The sequence below is a fragment of the Sceloporus occidentalis genome, unplaced genomic scaffold (assembly GCF_023333645.1).
Source record: "Sceloporus occidentalis isolate IW3139 unplaced genomic scaffold, rSceOcc1.0.p SCAF_1, whole genome shotgun sequence".
Taxonomy (NCBI): domain Eukaryota; kingdom Metazoa; phylum Chordata; class Lepidosauria; order Squamata; family Phrynosomatidae; genus Sceloporus; species Sceloporus occidentalis.
In genome coordinates this window covers 194,018,000-194,031,078 of record NW_028316981.1, presented here as the reverse complement: position 1 = coordinate 194,031,078, position 13,079 = coordinate 194,018,000, and the positions used below count along the sequence as shown (strand labels likewise).

The 13,079-nt window shown below is 39.2% G+C and overlaps 1 protein-coding gene across 2 annotated transcripts in view; it reads left to right on the top strand.

Moving 5' to 3' along the window:
- The window catches only part of LOC149323170 (leucine-rich repeat and immunoglobulin-like domain-containing nogo receptor-interacting protein 2), an 813,307-nt gene that overhangs the window by 641,389 nt on the left and 158,839 nt on the right, over nt 1-13,079 (top strand). The window lies entirely within an intron of this gene.

Sequence of the window (13,079 nt, the reverse complement as noted above, 5' to 3'; positions counted from 1 at the left end):
CTTAAATCATATTTACTTTCGCCCCTTTGAGCCATTGCTGGCTGCTGACTTGGTCATGTTTTCAAAGCATGAGGAGGTGCACATCCCATTGAAAGGGTACTTAAAGCCATTTTAACACATGGAAATAATTAGAATGTCAACATTCCAGCATCTTATGCTGCTAGAGGGGACACGTCTTTTTGTTCTAGAAATGAAATCCAGGTTCAGGAGCATATTTAGCATCCTAGAACCTGCATTGTAAGCATACTGGCAGGGAATACACCATGACATAGATGTTCACACAAGCTACTAGAGGCATGGAAAGCTCCTGAAGGCAATCAAAACAGTGATTGACGTACATGCTTGTGTCCCAGCATGTCCAACAAAAACAGGCATCGGCTGAAGGCTATATCTTATGACAGCTTCCAATATTGCTGGTTTCATGGCTGAGTATTAAATCAAGCATGTTGTTATGTGCCTTTAAGTCGTTTCCAACATATTACAATCCTCAGGCAACCCTATCATAAGGTTTTCTTGACAAGATTTATCAGAGATTCACATGGGTGTGAATCACATGGATGTGAATCTCATACAATTCACATGGCTGAGTTGGCATTTGAACCCTGGTCTCCAGAGTCATAAACCAATACTCAAACATTTATATCACACTAGCTCCTGTAGCCTACTTTAAAAAAGAAAAAGAAAGGGGGGGAGCCTGAATTAAGACCTGAAAGTTATTCACTATCCCAATGATGCAGTGTTGGGTTCCAACCTTTAAGATGTTTGCCTTGTTGAAATGACACAACATATTCATTAAAATGAAAAGAGCATAGACTTGAATGGAATATGGCAAGATAAATCCCTGGGATGCAAATAGCTAAGGAGAACACCCCACTTCACCTTATTCACTGTCAGCTCTTGGAAAGTCACTGCATCTCGAGGGCTACGTATACACTCTGGGCATTCTGTACTCATCCGTGACTCGGCAAGCATCCTCACGCATTAAATGCTCCTATCACCTACTGGAACTGCAAAGCTGAGATAAAGAGATTTGGAACCTTAAAGTCATGTTGCCACTTTAATCTTGGTGGCTGTCTGGCAATTTACTGTGAAGCAATTCCATTTCTCTTGCAATAGAAGGCACTATGGATATACTCGTGGGGAGGGGGATTTTTTTTTTATGTGTGGCTACAGTTGGGTGACCATGGGCTAGCCTTTGAAAAATAGTATTATATGGGATATGATTGGGTTCCAAAAGTAGAAAACGACATTTCTGTAAAAGAAAGATTATTGCAGACAGTGCACCTCTTAGATGTCAAGAGAGCTGAATGTCCAGGACATGCAAGCCTCATAGCAGGGCCTGTCTTTGAGTTAGTTGCTTAGCTAGATCAGGTGGATTAGCACAAGGCTGTAAATAACAACTTGCCTGGCATGACCACAGACATCTAATTAACCAGGCAGGGAGACTTTTTGTTGTTGTTGTTTAGAGGGTTGGTGCAAAAATTTATTTCAGTCCAACATTTGTTGGGCTCACCTCAGTTTGCACTTCCCAGATTGTCTTAAGGATGGTCACAACATGTGCCCTGGAATCCTCATGGAAGGATGGCAGTTGATGCATGCGATCATGAAAACAATGCACCTATTTGGGAAGTGTACAAAGAAAAGGTACCCACTTCAAACACATACAAAAGATTGTGAAAAGACTTCATCAGTGTGCACATATCTATTACTCTTTTTTTTTTTTTGGAAAAAAAAATGTTTTTGTTAGACATATGTCTTTGTCAGAAATTATATTCATGTGCTAGCAGGTGAGAAAAATATTACCAGGGCACTATAAAGGCCAAAAGGAATTTTCAAAAATATTTGCAAAATGGTTGAAAAACAATTCTCAAGTGTCAGGAAACCCTGAGAAGGTGAAACTGATGAGAATCTTTGCAAACTTTCTGCACAGAAAATGTTTCCATACTGAAAGTGTTATTTTTAAAGCAATTCTCTCCCCATTTTCAAATTTTGTGCAGAGCAAGTCCCTAACTATGGAAAGGCTTCAAAAGCTGCACAGTTTTTAGACTTCTTTTACAGCAGGGGAAAAGAAAACAAGGTTAAAATTATTTGTTGCCTCCTAGTTGCTGTGGTAGCATGGTCAAATTGAAGTATTACTTAAACATGGTGGCTGTTTATATAAAAAAGATCCATACATCGCACTCTTCCTTTGTCCAAGGACCTCTGCTTACATGCTTGGTTTAAGAGAGCCAGCCTGGTGCAGTGGTTTGAGCATCAGACTATGAGTCTGGAGACCAGGGTTAGAATCCCCACTCAGTCATAGAAACCCACTGGGTGACCTTGGGCATGCCACACTCTCTCAGACTGAGAGGATGGCAATGGCAATGGTAACCCCTTCTCTGAAAAATCTTGTCAAGAAAATCCTGTGATAGGTTCACTTTAGGGTCACCATAAGTAAAAAATTACTTGAAAGCACACAACAACAACAACAAATCTCATCTAAAACCAAATACTGGAATGGACTCACTCCCCCCCCCCTTGACTTGGGACCCACTGATTAACAGATCCCACTTCACTTGCCCATCCAACATTCTGCTTTGGAAGCCTTCCTCACAACCTGCTGGAGTAGATGTTGCAGATGTGTTACTGCAAAGAATGGGAGAATCATTCTCCATTCCATGCCACCCCACTGAGAGAAACTATTCATTGAGCAAGGAGAGCTATTTGGATTAAGTTTGTGCATTTTTTGTCATTAAAAGATAATTTACACATAACAAATCATCCTTTTTTCCCCAGGGCTCGCCCATTCATTAATTAAACTGAGGTTAGCATCTTAGGAAGTACATTTGAGGAGCCATGGAAGGGCAGGGAATTCTTATTTTCATTGTCATTATTGATTTTTAGTGCCGAAGTGAGCTGGTAATAGATTTTTCTGTTTTGTGTCCTGAAATAATGTGTCTGGCTTTGAATAATACGCCTTGACTTGGGTGAATGAGAGCTCATTCCTGCTACAATTTGCACCGAATCACAGATCGGGGTATATGACCCTTGTTCCCACTTGAAATCGATTCCAAACCTTATTTGATTGATTTCAGTGGGGCAAATGCAAAAATATTGGGTTTTCCTGACAGTCGTTTCAAAGTGGTTCTTTTCATGAGAATCGATTCTGAAGCGATTCTTCAGTGGGAATGACACTTTTTTGTAATTACAATGTATATTCCACTATGTTACCCATGATACCTATTTCTGGGAAATGTCCAGTTGGATGATTTGTCTTTTATTTTATTTTTATTTTTTTACAGTATCATTCACTTTGTCCATTTCTGCAGTTTCAAATGCTTTCAAGAAATTATTCTGTGAAGCAGAAGTAATGGGACTAGTCTTCCATATGTTTAGATCAAAAGAAGCATGAGCATATTCTAAAGCATCATATACTTTCTATAGATTAAATTCGTGAAACTAATTCTTTAAATACCCACCATGCAATCCTAGAATTTGAAATGCTGTGGTAATACACATGTTTCCCCTTTTCATACAAGTTCTTAGAAATAGAGGAATCCCATTTTTCATATCTTAAAGATATCCCTTTTCAAAAATTAGCATTTTAGCAATAGAACTTTGCATTTCTATACTGCTTTATAATGCTAATCACTCTACGTGTTTTATAATGTGTTGGCCAACAAGCTGGGTAGCTGAGTCAACCTAGAGCCCTGCAGATTTGAATTCACAACATTGTGGCTGCAGTGCTGGTATTTAATCACCAGGGTTGACAAATGTTGGATGTCTTAAAATGATGGCAAATTATTTGTAATTTATTGTTACTGCATTTTTACTGCACTTGCGAGATTTCCATTGGGGGTGTTACATACCTATTTTGCTTTAATTTTATTTGCTGCCTTTCATTCAGGGAAATCAATTAAAATCTACGGTGCAACCTTTAAAAAAGTAAATGGTTTCTACTTGTCAGTGAAAGGAAAGTAGAGAGGGAACCAGCCTCTCATGGAAGGGAGTTCCAGAGGGTGGAAGCAGCCACTGAGAAGGCTCTCTCTCTCTTGTATTATGCTCCATGCATGGGTACAGGATAGCATGGGTAATATGACTGGATACTATGCCCTTCGATTTGCAGGGGAGGCAGGACTATTTGCTGCTGTACCTCAGGCAACAAATTCTCTTGTGATGGCCCTGCACATTGCTTAATAGTAAGGCTAACTGTGCTTTTACTCATTGTGAGGAGTCCTCGTTTTGCATGGATGTTCTGCCTTATGCATAGTATTTTTTACACACTTAGGAAAAAAATATGCCACTTTCAGTTAGTGGAGAGATTTCTGTCTACATCCTTCTACACTTTATATATCCCCCTCCCACCAGAAAACTATGGATGAGCCTGAAAGAAATCCCTACTGGAGATGATAGCAGAAGAAACTAATCAATAGCAAGGAAGATGAACTAGATAGATTTGACACTCAATGGAAATCTATTCTGAATTTGCTGCAGAGATCAGCAAAATGGAAAGGACTTGTGTTAACCTGTTCTTATTAAATGTGAAATGTGATTTGGTGGAAATGTTATTTGTGCTGCTGTTTGGATTTAACTGGAACTCTGCCTGCTAAAATAGGAAGCTATGTATAGTGATTGTTTTTGTTTGGTTTTATTGGTTTGCATTTTTGTCTGAATGCTAAGCAGTGCTACTAGAATTGGTCTCTTTGCTCATTATGGCATTTCACTGAATGCTGGAAAAAATGAAGAGTTTTGCTTAGGTTCATCGCTAGGCCACTAACTCAGCACCTTCAGATTTCCACCTTCATGAAGATTAATTTGGTGCATATTGCAACCTGACATTGTGAAGCAACACCACAGTGCACATAATAAATGGGCCCATGCCAGAAGGGGTTTTAGAGTTTGAAAACCCCAACAGGGTTGCCAGAGCTCCACAATGAAACAGTTCCCAAAACTGGAGCAAATGAGGTAGGCATGGCTTATGTGGAACATTTATAAGAGAAAATGTGGAACATGTATTTAACAGATAGTTATTTAATAATCCCATGAACTTTAAAATCCCCATATTTGGCTTGCTGTATATGTTAAGAAAGATTAGCCTAAGGCAGGGGTGGTAAACTCTGTAGGGGATGGGGGCATTTTTCTCCCTGTGCCTGCTTCGCAGCCTGCAACAACCCATTTTAGTGCACCCAAAGTGGTGCAACATCACTTCCAGATGCCATTTTGGGTGCTTTTTCATTACTTTTTTCCTTTGGATGTGTGTGTTTTTGAGAAGTTAGAGGGGCTTGGGGAAGATTAAGGGGGGGAAACTGCTGCGTTTTAGGGCAGTTTAGGAAGAATTTGGTTGGTTTGGCGGTAAAAATATTGCCTTAAAATTGCCTCCAAATTTTTTCTTTACATTTTGGGTGGGGTCTACAGACTATGTAGGGGCTTTGGGAGGAGTTGCATTTATGGATTCCAATGGCCACATTTGGCCCACAGCCCACACTTCGCTCACTCCTGTCCTAAGTTAACACCTTTCTCCATGTGACATTACTTTTTATCCTCCCCTTCCCACCCTGCATTGCATGGTAAAGGTCCTTTAAAATATGAGCATTTTGCAATCCTGGAGTCTGTTCTTTGCATGAATTTCAACTCTTTATTTAATTTTCTTTGCTGGATTTCTATAGCTGTCCCAATAAGTTCTCTCCATGTTTCATGAAACAAATGTATAGTCCAAAACACACTGCAGAAATAATCCAGTTTGATACCACTTTAACTGCCCTGGCTCAGTGCTAGGGAATCCTGGGAATTGCAGTTTGTTGTGGCACCAGAGCTCTCTCTGACAGGGAAGGGTAAATGCTTCACAGAACTACAGTGCATTTGTTATGATTTTTTTTTTTCACATTGGGGGACTGTTGTGCAGTATACTGTGCAAAAATGTTGTTTTCCATAACAATGTTGTGAGGTTTTCACAAAACAGTCCTGAAATGTGAAAAATCTACCAGTGCTTGTGCAGTCCCTTAATGTGATGCCTTGATGTGTCAAACATGAGAAAATTAATGACTATTTCTTACCTTGCTATAACACCAGAAGATCTTAAGGCTCCTTTACCCTTTTCTTTCCCTCTCCATTCCCTCCTTTCCAGCCAAGAGTAGTCCAGTCTCCCATCAGAGATGCTTTGATCCCAGAGGAGTTGGGCTTATTATTGTTACTATTATGGTTTTACATCTTAAGTCTTGGGTGGTGGGGTGTATGTGGCAAGAAAAAAATACTTGAAGGGGGATGCCTAGTAAAGAAAAGGTTAAGAACCACTGCAATAGCTCATTGGTATGTGTCCAGAGAAACAGGAGTCTGCTCTGGAGATATAAACTGCATTTAGGGTCAAATTGCCTTTTTCTGCGAACAAGGCTTTTTATTTCAATACACTATGAAAGAATGTAGGAAATGGGTTATACGACTATGAAATGTTGCATAACATCAGTAAAGCATAGATAATATGCATTCTGACCTTCACTCTATTTCTTAAAAAAAACAGTAGAAAAGAATCAAAGGGTAATTCAGTGGTGGAAATTATTATTTCATTAAAAATGTATTGATTCATGCCAGTGGTTGAGGTTTCGTCCAAGAGGAAAGATTGAGATATGACCTTAACTTTATAAATAATAGATGTATGCCTTAGGTGGGAACAGTGACATACTGTATTTACACACACACACACACACACACACACACACACACACTATGTGTACATACATTTGAATTCTTGTTGCTGTATTGCATTGCGATGCCGACAACTTTGTTATCTTCTGGGCATTGTTACCTGTAATATATTTACATTCTATATATCTATATAATGAAATAAGCATTATCTTGTTCCTGGTCTGTGCCTTCAAGTAGTTTCTGACTTCCAGCAACCCTATGGCAAAACCTATCATGGGATTTTCTTTGCAAGACATGTTCAAAGCAGGTTTGCCATTGACTTCCTCTTAGGCTGAAGGAGTGCGGCTTGCCAGTATCACTCGGTGACTTTCCATGGCCAAGTCCCAGATCTTTGGGGGTCGTAGCCCAACATTCATACCACTGGCTTTCACAAATAATTATATACCACAACATAAAGCACCAACTTAATTGTATTGATATCTGCTTTGATAGCTTTATGATATCCCCACCAATCCACCAGTATACTCCCACCAATACAGCAAGTAATGGTACACTATTTATTTTAAAATTATATATGTAGATTAGAGTGAGCTGAGTCATAAATCTATACTACCAGATCACTGAAATGAGGGTTTTTTTTCTTTTTTGTAGCATATAAAAATACAGTGATGTGGGTTCAGTGACCCATTTTTGTGGTGTAGTCCTTCTGATTCAGCAAACGTCGTGGACAGAGTGGATTATTACTGAATCCCTCTCTTGGCCAACCCACTACTAATAACAAAGTGCTGAGTTTTGAATCATAATCCACTTGAACTTTAACACAAAATAGCACAATTTGAATGTGATAGTTTCTGTCATGCGTGGACTCATGATGACCTAGCCTCTGAGTAGCTCTTTACACACTGACCATCATTAATATTACCAGCGGGCCTGAACAGACAGGCCAAAATAAAGCTTCTTCAGGTCACTTTGGAGGTATGCTGTGGCCTCTTAAGATACACATGCATCTTAAGAGGTCAGAAGCTGCACCAAAGCTGTGCTCTAGTCCTTAGGACTGGAGCGTGGCTTTGGCACAGCTTCCAGCCTCATAGGTCATATGCAGCATTTAAACAGCATACCTCCAAAATGACACAAAGCAGCTTTATTTTGGCCTGTCTGTTTGGGCTCAGAGTCTTAAGAAAAGTTTGCTTCTTACTTAAACCATGTTCAGGATCAAATAAGATAATACATTTAGCATCTAAAAGAGGTGCTCTTTAAAATGTTGAAAGATTCTGTTTGTCAGAGTTCATAGTGGTGTAGAGGATTGAGCATTGGACTACAACTCTGGAAACCAGGGTTCAAATCCCCACTCAACATGGAACACCACTGGGTGAATTTGGGCAAGTTATACTCTCTCACCCTCAGAGAAAGGCAACCCCCCCCCCCCCCAAATGGCCCGATATAGCTGGGCAATAAGCATCATCATGGGGCTGATCTTAGGGCTCGGAAATGCAGAGTGTCGCATGCGCCCGAGCCCTATCGTGCACCCCCAGTGCCATCATGGATTACCTCTGTCCACATGGGGGGCGCCATGATGATGTACATGCGGCACAGCCTCCAAATGGCACCGTGCCAAGCCTACGTCATCGGTGTGCATGAGGGCGCCAGTGGTGCCCTGGGTGCTTCGCAGAAAGAAACCACTGGTAGGTGCAGCCTCCGTGTGTGGCAAAAACAGGAGGATGCAGACAACCCTTTCAGGGCAGTCTGTACAGCCCCAAATCTTGCCAAAAAACCACATGATGGGTTTGCCTTGGTGTTGCCATAAGTTGGAAACAATTTGCATTGTGTGTGTTTTGCTTTGTAATTGGTCATCGGAAGGTAAACATGGGCTTAATTTGCAAATCTGATTGGTGATGCACATACTTCCAAGGAAATAATGTTGTAAGAAGTATAATGAGTTAATTGCAGGGCTCACTTCCACTTAAGGTTTGTCTGATCATAGTCCACAGAGAGTGGTAGTGGCGAATTGCATAACATCACAGTTAACCTCTGCCTGCTTAAGGTAAGGAGAGTGCTCGAGAAAAGCAAATACTTTCTTTTTACTTTCTATGAAGAGGTAAAACTCTCTTATTTCATGATCATCTCCTCTGATGGTTGTTAGTGATTCTCTTAAATCTGGGATGGTGTCTCACTGTCCCCAGCAAGGTGATCAGTACTCTTGCTGATAAATAATTTTGTTTTTCCAAGTGGTGCTTCTGTCTCTGTGGTCCTTTTGAAAATAAGTGAATCCAGATAGCCAGAAGGATTGGGCATAAGCATACAATAGATGTAGAATCTGTTCCAGCTCCAGGAAAAGGTAATTCTAGTGCACAGGCACCTTCCCCCCCACCACCACCACCCCCATTCCATGACTTTATAGAAAGAGATAATGGATTTGGGCAGGGTGATAGGGCCAATTTGTTCAACCGAAATCAGCTGTCACACAATGGTTTGGATAGTGACTAACAGCACAATTCTAACTGTGACAGTAGCCAAGGACCAATTCAGACTACATAAGTCCATCCAAAACTGAAGTAAAGCTTTCCAGTTTATGGATGCTGGAAATTATTTACAACTGCCCTCTCTTTAGCCTAATTTTTTTGCTGTGTTTCTTGACTGGAAGAGTCTTGGATCACACATACAGTGGGTTGGCTCTACCCTCATACTAGCCCTGAAATTTGCCATGAGATCTTAGGGAGCATAGTAGTTCTGACAGCAGGCTGGTGTATTGGAAGGTCGCTGAGATCATCCAACATGAGAGAGTTTTGTAAGCAAAAGATGCTTCTGCCTCATCCTGATCCTCACAGTCAGCGATTTCAGTTTAGATTCTTCTGTTTGTAGATTCTATTTAGAGAGAACACATCGATTACTAATTTCAGTCCTACTGATTTCAGTGGATATCCTCTTCAGTATTGCTAAGTTTGAATCAAACCCAAATGCCAAAACTATCAGTGGCTGCATGGATAAATTCCATCAACTAGTTTGAGTGGTAAAAGCTGGATCCACATGAAGATGTAATGAGCCAGCTAGACCCTCCATGGACACAACCTCAGTAACTTAATCACAGTCACAGTGGTGTGTTTTTATCATCTCCAAAAATTGCTGACATAGCTGCAAGGTCTCTGTGGGTATAATGCAGAATCAGGCATGTTACACATTCTATATCCTATATGAGTAGTGTCCTATAAGTAATCCGAAACAATTCTTTTTTTGCCCTGCAGAACTAGAAACGTGAAGTTTAGGAGGGTGATTAAAAGCACTGGAAAAATTCAGAAAGAAAACTTTCTTCCATTCTCCCCACCGAACCTCCCCCCCCCCCCCAGAAAATTTGGGAAACAAATGGACTTCTGACTATTTCCTTTTTGAATTATAAATAAATGGATAAAAGACAAGGGATTTACAAATCTAGCGCCCCAGAATCACTTCTGAAAACTACATAATTGGAAGACATTTATGTAAGACTGTGTACAGCATCAATACATTACAAGTTCGGATCTGAGATTGCTTCCATAAAGTAGAGTTAATGCATTTTGAGACTGCTTTAACTGCCATGACTCCATGCTGTGGAATCCCGGGATTTGTAGTTTGTTGTAGATCCAGAGCTCTCTGACAGGGAAGGCTAAATATCTCCCAAAATTACAAATCCTTGAAATCCATAACATTGAGCCATGTCAGTTAAATCGATCTCAGATTGCATTAATGCCACAGTGTAGACACAGCTTTAGTTTCTTTTTCTCAGTTCTTCTTGTAGAAATGAGTTGGTTATTTCTTCTTGACACTGTGGAGAACTAGTGTTTTATTAATCTTAGTTGTTCTGTTTTTAGGGGGGAGGAGGATGTTGCTTGTTCCTGTAACTGACAAGACCAAAGAGGCTCCTTATATATTTCAGCTGTTAAAACTTCTGCTATATTTAAATTATAGTTTACTCAGAATATAACGACAAACTGGGCTTACTTTAGTTCAGCTCAGGACCTTTTAAACCATTTGCAATATATCTAAAGTAAATTCAGTTTTTGGTTATATTCTGAGTAAACTATAATTTAAATGTATCAAAAGTTTTAATTTTATCCAAGATCAAGATACATATAATGCTTGTATTAAAATGTCTTTTAGTTTGTAAAGAATATTAATATTGCATTTTTCACTTTGTTCAAAAATTTCAATTTCAATTTCCTCCACAAAACAATCCATTAAAAATGGTGTTTCCCCCATGGTTTCAAAGTTTCCAGAAATACCTCTATGCGGAACTGGCATGTGCCATGTAAACAAGTCAAAACATGCATGAATAAAATATTTCCACAACAATAACAAACAATATTTATTTCTTACCCGCTTCTCCCCATGGATTGACAACAATTAACCGAAACTCCACATCAGTTAAAATAAACATCAGTTTAGAAGACAAAGGGTACGGGCTTGCAGTGTTGGTTATGGCAGTGTGAGGAGAGACTTCAACAAGGTCCACAAGTCTCCTGCACTACATGGCAAAGAGCAGCTTGGAACAAAAGCACTCAAAAAGCCACTCAAAAAGTGACAAAAAGTTTTAAAAAATAGATCTAGGTCTAGTGGCAGAAATAAAGAAAAAAACTTACATTAGTTTATAAAAAATTACATTGAACAGCCCAATAGACCAGGAAGGTGGCTGGCTTATAAAAGAAAAAATTAAAGTAAAATATATAAGGGACAGGTAGTCTCTAAAGGATACATAAAAATATTTAGATAAACAAATAATTATAGAAATACCAGAAAATCAAAGGGAAAGATTGAACTCCCCAATTACAAAAAGAGAAACTGAGGAAGCAATAAAGAAGATAAAATTACATAAAGCCCCGGGTCCGGATGGTTATAGCACAATGACAGAATTTGATAAGATGACACGTCTTATGATATACGAAAGACTAGGGGAATTTGTCCAAACCTGGGAGCAAGTGATAGAATATATACAGTGGACCTTTGTTATACACTGGGGCTTGGTTCCAAGATCCCCGTGGATGACAAAATCCATGTATGCTCAAGTCCCATTAAATATAATGACATAGCAAAATGGTGTCCCTTATAAAAAATGGAAAATCAAGGTTTGATATTTAAAATTTATACTTTTTTGGAACATTTTCAAACTGTGGATGCTTGAATCCGTGTATAAAATATCCGTGTATATGTATAAGAAGGGCCGACTGTATATAAACACTGGAGTATAATGGTAACGTGGGGATTTAAAGATTAATTAAAAAGTAGTGGCAATTATCATGTATAATCACTGGAATAAACAGCATTAATCTGTGGATTTAAATTGGGTACTGTATGAATTCATATAAATAAATGAAGTTTGAAAAGATTTAGTAAAACAGTAATGTATTCCCAGCACAGAAGTGAAGCTTGGGAAAAATATATGTTTTATTGAGCTAGAAGAAGAAATTGTAAATAATAGCATATGTTATTAATTGTATGGTATTTTAATCAATAAAATTTATATTATTATTTTTTAAAAAGAAGAAGACAAAGGGTATATCCACATTGCAACATTATAGCAGTTGGATTGCACTTTAACTGCCATGCCTAAATTCTGAGATTTGTATTTTAGGGAAGGATATCGAGAATACTCTGCTGGAGAGCTCTAGCAGCTGTCCTAATTACAAAATGCCTGGGCTCCATATATATTCCCACGACAGTTAAAGTAGTATCAAAGTGCTATAATTGTGTAAAACAGATACACTCCTCTAAATGGAAGAAAGTGTCTATTTCCTTAACATAGGAGATTATCAGATGAGAGCAAAGCAGCTTGCTGCCATCCTTAAACCGTGCTAATTGTATGATTGCGGATCCAAAGATTATCACCCTCCCTGCGTACTTATCCCAGCCTTCTTCTGTCCGTAAAGAGTAATGGAGCCATTATTTGGTATTAATGGGAACTCCCATTAATACCAAATGATGGCTCCATTGCTCTTTACTGACGGGAGAAGAACAGGATAAGTACACAGGGAGGGTGATAATCTTCGGGCTCCAGATTGCGCAATTAGCACGGTTTAAGGATGGGAGCAAGCCACTCTGACACATGACACATCTCTATGAGTCATATTTGCACTATTGCTTCAGTATTGGCCCATAGTCACTGTAATGACCAGGGGTACACATTTTTATTCTTGAATGTGCGGCAGAAAGTGAAGCAATTCTCAAAGGCTTAACAAAACACACTTTAAACTTCTTATTGTGACCAAAAGTCTGAGAGATGGTGAGACAAATGCAAGACACAGCACCTCAATTTACAAAGATATCTTTTGTGACTTACTCTATATCTTCCATGTCTCTCTCATCCTTGATCAGAGAGGCTGCCTTCCTCTTACTCTTCTGCAGTGTGATTAAGAGTGTGAGATTAGTTGTTGGAAATCCAGTTTTTGATTCTGCTCTTTGCTGGGGTACGTTGCTATTTTGTATCTGTTAAGGGC